Genomic DNA, 6,919 nt, shown 5'->3' on the forward strand with positions numbered 1-6,919 from the left:
TAAGGACGAGCTCTTCCTATAAGAAAGGGTAATATAATAGTCTAACTTAGCTCTAACTTAGTACTTTAGCCTAACTTAGCTCCGCCTAAGTTATATAACTCTGTCTAGCGCCTTAGTATAGGTACTCTATGTATATAGAGAGCTCTTAGAGTATTCTTCTACTTCTTACCTTTAGATAGCTAAATTTAATCTAACCTACTCTGCTAGCACTCTATTCTTATAGCTTATAGAGATAGTGCTACCTATAGCTAACTTACTTAGCTAGGTGTTTCGAGACGCTTATAGTAGTAGAGACTACAAACCTAGTTCTTACATATATCTCTAATAGGCCTAGTATTAGAAAAAGCTTCTTTATAGAATAATATATTAATAAATAGTAGATTCTATATTATAATAAGCTTCTTAATAGATATCTTATATTTCTAGTATATTAGTAATCTATAAATTAGGTACTATAATAAGTTTCTTTATATATATTACTAGACTATAGCGTATAATAAAAAGATAGATCTAGTATAAGAATATAGAGAAAGGTTAAGTATATATTACCTATTATTTAATAGAAAACTAAGTACTCTAAAAGTTATTAAGTTTCTAGTAGTCTAAAGTCTTTTATTTTTCTTTTTTTAAAAAAAGCTAGTATACCTTTTTATATATAATACTATACTAAGTATATTAGTATAGTTCTTAGTTTTTATAGAGATTTTAATATAGTTTAGTATAAAGCTAGTTAATAGAAGTAAGGTGCTAATAAAGATAGTTAAGCTAGTTAAACTAGTATCTATTTATTAAAAGATATATACCTTTATTATATTATAAGATTTAAATTAACTAGCTATCTTTTAATACGTATTATTTACTATAGTAAGTACGTTAGCGTAGTCTCTTCTTTAATCTTCTATCTTTCTAATTATATAATTATAATATTTAGAGTATATTATTAGCTATTTCTACTAGTCTAAGTATACGTAATAATTATAAGAAGCTTTTTATAACTACTTTTAACTCTTTTCTACTATTAGTTACTAAGTAGAAAATATATAAAGTTATATAAACGTATAAATCTAAAGTTAGAAAAGAAGTCTAAAATATAATATATAGATAGTAGTAATAGTAGATAGTACTAGTTATAAGATAGATATAAAAGAAAAATATTTTATATAAAGAGAAATACTATTAAATTTATCTAGAATTTCTTCTATATAGTAACCTAGATAAGTAAGCTAGTATTATAGTAATAAATATATTATATTTATTTAATTAGTAGTAAAGCTCTAAGAATATAATACTATAACGTATAGTTTATTTAAGATCTAATAATATTATTATATAATATCTATTAAAGCTTTTATATAATATAACTACTATAGAGAACTACTAATTAACTTATAGTATAGTAATTATAGTAAGCTCTTTATTAATAGATTTCTTTATTATATCTACTAAATATTACTTACTTATATATTTACGTATTTAAATAAGAGACCTTAAATATATTAAAGATATATAGATTTCTAAGTAGCTTTAAAGGTACTATAACGTAGACCTTTAAGTTTATATTAATACTCTAGAGCTTTATTCTTCTACGTTTTATAGAATCTTTTACTTCTTTCTTTTCTCTTTAGATATCTTCTTAACTTTCTTCTTGCGTATAAGCTTATTTCTATTTAGTAAGGCTAGCTATACTATCTATATTACTACTAGTATACTACTAATTAAAGTTCTAAAAGTTATAGATATAGTTTATCTAGAATAACTTCTTATAGAGCTCTAAAATCTCTATAGACATATTAATAGTATAGCGAAAGCTAAAATAGATACTCTCTTTCGCTCTTTATAGAACTCGCAAGAGCTAATAATAGTAATAATATATTTTTTATATACTTCTACGCTAGTATTATAAGTTCTAGAGCTAGATACTTTTTTTCTAACTATTTACTATTGCTATACTTATTATAACTTTAACTAATACCTTAATACTACGCGCTCTCTAGTTTAGTATAATATACTTATATAAGACTTTCTTTTATTAATTTATGCTATAACTATAGTATAATTCTATTACTAAATATAGTTACTACTTTATATAACTTAGTTATATATATATATAGCTATATTTCTTATATTCTTAATTAATTAACTTATATCTTAATACTCTATAATTTATCTAATAGTTATAAGTCTAGATTTACCTACTACTATAAATTAAATCTACTAAGTTTATTTAATATAATTAGATAATAGAGTTACTAACTTATATACCTTATTATTACTAATAGATTTTAGAGTTACTCTAGAAATACACTATATATAATTAAATTAGCTTTACGTACTATAATTTCTATAATAGAAAATACTATTACTATTACTAACGTTATAAAAGCTATTAAAATACTAAGTATACTATAGAATTAGTCTTACTAGAAGTTTCTTATAAAGAAAAAGGCTATATAATATAGAGTTTAGGCCTACTATAACCTAGATCTAAAAGAGATAGAACGTAAGAGAATTTAGAAGAAGTCTAAACGCCTAATACTATTAATAATTAAGTAAGAAGCTATAAAAATAGAGAACCTTAACACTAATAAAAAGTTAGAGTACTAGAACTAGAAAGAAAGATATAAAAAGAATCTTAAGAAGTATCTTCTTATATAGAAAGGTCTAAGAGAAGTATTAGTATATATTACTATAATAATTAATACCTACCTTATACTATATATTATAGACAAGAATATAGTCTATAAAAGGTTAGTAAGCTTAAAGAAATAGGTTATAATAACTAATATATTACGTTAAGATATACTACTAGAATAATATAAGAAAGTCTAGAAGACTTAGAAAGGTAATAAACTAGATAACTAGCTTAATAAATAGATTTAGATTACTAACTATATAGCTAAACTTAATATACTAGACGTATAGAGTATATAAGTCTAAAGAGAGCTACTTAAAGCTTTTTAACTAATTAATAAAGCGTACTCTATACTTAGAATTACGTAGCTATTTACCTAGCTAGAAAATTAAGCTTCTATAGTACTAGACCTAGTAGTAGAGTTTAGATAGCTATAAAGAGCTACTAAACCTATTATAGCTAGCCTAGAGATATATATAATACTAGGTATAGTACTATAATAATAAAACTAGAGCTAGAAACGTAGTAAGTTTTAAGAAAAGATATATAATAGTCTAGTTTAGAAATTTACCTTAAGTTATATAACCTTAAGTTACGTAATCTTATTATATAACCTAGCCTAGCGCCTTAGCGCTTAGTACCTCTATATATAGAGCCTCTTAGAGCCTTTTCTCTACTTCTTATCTTTAGATAGCTAAATTTAACCTAACCTACTCTACTAGTATCTCTTATTCTTATAGCTTATAAAGACTATACTACCTATAGCTAACTTACTTAGCTAGGTATTTAGAAATACTTATAGTAGAAGAGACTATAAACCTAGCTCTTATATTATCTAAAGGTTAATACCTCTTTAGCTAGAGATAGTAGTATAATATTAGGCTAAACTAAGTAGCCTTATAAGAAGCGTTTACTAATAGCTATACTAAGAATTAGAGCTATAAGAGCCTAGTTACTTACTCTAAGAATCTATTAACGTTACTAATTAATTACTTACCTCTTAGCGCTATATAAGACCTACTAGCGAATCTAGTTAGTAGTAGAAAAGATACTACTAGTAGTAAGCTAAAGAGAGCTATAAGAGCTCTACGTATAGAAGAACTTCTACAAAACTTCTACATATAGAAACCCCTCTCTATTTTAAAAATTAATAATTCTCTACTCTACTAGTAGAGCTAATAATTAGCTGCTACGCTAGTAGTATATACTCTTACTTCTTAAACAAGAAGCTATACCTAAGTTAAACTACTTAAATACTATAGGTAAACTCTCGCGAAGTAATTCTAGTAGTAAGACTCTAGTTATATAGTACCTCTTTACTCTAATAATTCTTAAATTCTAGGCTAAGAACCTGCTAGCTAGTTACTTAAACTAATATTATTATTGCGAATTACCTGTTTAACAATATAATATAATAACTAATAAGAATTAGAATATTAACTTTAAATAGAAGCTAGTATAGCTATACTAGAGCTTAGTAATACCTAGCTTATTAGTAGTAGATAGCTCTTATACTCTCTCTACCTCTAGAAAGAAGCTCTAGAAGCTTTTCTTAGAAAAGCTAAGTAAAATTATTAATAAATTAGTTAGCTAACTACTTATACGCTAGGTACTTAAATAATAGACCTATATATATTACTAGATTACTACTAACGTATTTACTAAAGAAGATACTATATATAAAGAGTATTAGAATTTATAGTAGAAAAAAGCTACTACTTTAGTAAAGATTTAATAGCTATAAGCGTAACTATAATTCTACTCTAGAAGCTAGAAGCTACTTACTCTATTAACTTAATATATAACGTATTTTATAAATTAGACACTACGTATACGTAAAACTAGCGCGTTATTACTAGATAACTTAATTCTAGATTCTTATCTAACTACGTATACGCTTGCTATACTACTAGTAACTAAGTAACGTTTAGAAAGCTAAATAAGACTTTTTACTAAGTTTCTAGACTCTCTATTACTATTAGATAGTAAGGTTGTTACCTTTAAGTAATAGAGAGATAGCTTATAAGATAAGCTTTAAGCTAATTATAACTAGTACCTAGAAGAGATAGCTAAGAATACTAAGAAAACTATTATAGTATATATACGTACGTAGATAGAGAGAGATATATACTTAACTTTCTCTATAATTCTACGTTCTCTAAGAAATAGTAGTACGTAGATCTTCTATAAATACGTACTTAACTAGCTAGAGAGAAGCTATATAGACCTATATAAGAAGCTAAACGTCTATTGTAATTTCTAGAAGCTATATTACTAAAATACTACTAACTTTACGTACTTTTAGGTTAATTTCTTCTATCTAGCATAGAAGCGCTAGCTCTCTATAGACTAATAGGTAGAGAAGCTTTATAAGAAGCTTCTAGTAAACCTACGTACGTAGATAAATATCTACTAATATTAGTATACTTATAATTATAATTAATATATAGATCTTACTTAAGACCTTACTAGAGAGCTTACCTAAGAAGAAGCTTACGTAACTAGAAAGGTTAAAAAATGTAACGCGCTTATATTAACGCTACGTTACGTGCCTACTACTCTACTAGGTATTCTACTAACCTCTAATAAAGCTCTAGTAATTAGAAAGCTAGTTACCTACTTCTAATACTAGCAATCTAGCTATATAAGCTATAATTACCTAAGCGCCTCTACTGCGTAGAAAGCTATTAAGAATATTAATCTAGAGAAGAAGCCTATAGAGCCTATAGAGCTATAAGTATCTAAGAATAATATATTAGAATATAAATCTAATAATTTAGAAAAAGCTTAGCTCTAGAAAAAGTCTTCTCTCTAGAGCTATCTACTAGAGTAATAAACCTATATAAAAAGCTATTTAGTAGTTCTACGTTTACTCTACTCTACTAAATATCTATAAATAGTCTTATAATTAAGCTTAGAGGTTTAATTAATACTAGAGTAAGTAGCTACGTTCTAGTATACCTAAAGCACCTTTAAACTCTTAGAAAAAACCTCTACGTTAAGCTAGCGCGTATAGAATCTATCCCTCTTACTAGATATAATAGATAACTTAATAGCTAGATAGATAAATACTTTAAAGCTAATTTAGTACTAGAAAGCTATTAAATACGCATCTACTTTATATATTATAATACTAGCCGCTATAATATAATAATTAGTTATAAGCTACTTAAAGAAGTTAATATTTAGGTTAACTATAAGTAGCGCGCACTAATATAGCTAGATACTAATTAATTAATTAATTATAAACGTAACGCGTTTATTTCTACATAATTCTCTTAATCTACTACTAAAGCTTAAGTAGCTTACTAAGCTAATACTAATTACTATAACGCTCTAATATTAGTAGTAGAAAAGCTAAAAGTAATATAATAAGAGAAGAGAGAATTATAACACTAGAAGCTTTAAGAAAACCTACGTAAGATAGATAGGTAGCTTAAGAATCTTAACTCGCCTGCTAGGTTACCTTGTAAGCTAAAAAAACTATCTATTTTATAAGAAATATACTTAAAGGCTAGGCTTAACGTTAATATAATTAGCGTAGCTACCTTTATAATTAACGCGCGTTAGAAAGATACTATAATTAAGTACCTTAGTGTCTATAAGGTTAATTAGCTTATTACTAATAGAAAGAAAACTTCTATTACTAATCTAGAAGAGAAACTTCGCCTACTAGTAGCCTAAAAGCTTTTATCTCTAGAGTATACTAGCGCAACTATAGCCTATTTCTTAAAAAAGAATTCTAATACTCTACTACTATATAGAGAAGGCGTAGATTATAATATTAAGCTTATAGTAGAAAATACCTTAATAAATAGTTCTCTTTATAGTATATTACTAGAGTACCTATAGTTAGTATAGAATTATCTAGAGAACTACCTTTATCGCGGCTTTATTATCTATAGTAATACGTTATACGCGTTACTAGTTCTATTTACTAAAAAGCTAGATAGAGAATAGAGGTTCTATATTAACTATTAAAAGCTTAACACTATTATAAAAAAAAAATATCTATTCTATTTCTCTTATCTAGAAAACACTTATACGCCTATTATACGCTAAGGTCTTTACTAAGTTAGATATAAGGTAAGCTTTCTACTAGATCTAGCTTAATAAGTTAGTAAAGAACCTAACGTTTTTCTATACGTAGTATAGTAACTATAAGTATTAAGTTCTACTCTTTAGTCTCTATAATAGCTCTACTACCTTTTAGTAATATATTAATAAGGTGTTATAGAGCTTACTAGATAATTTCTATATAGTATATATTAATAATATTCTTATTTA

This window comes from Trematosphaeria pertusa (genome assembly GCF_010094035.1).
Source record: "Trematosphaeria pertusa strain CBS 122368 unplaced genomic scaffold BU26scaffold_23, whole genome shotgun sequence".
In the NCBI taxonomy this organism is placed as follows: domain Eukaryota; kingdom Fungi; phylum Ascomycota; class Dothideomycetes; order Pleosporales; family Trematosphaeriaceae; genus Trematosphaeria; species Trematosphaeria pertusa.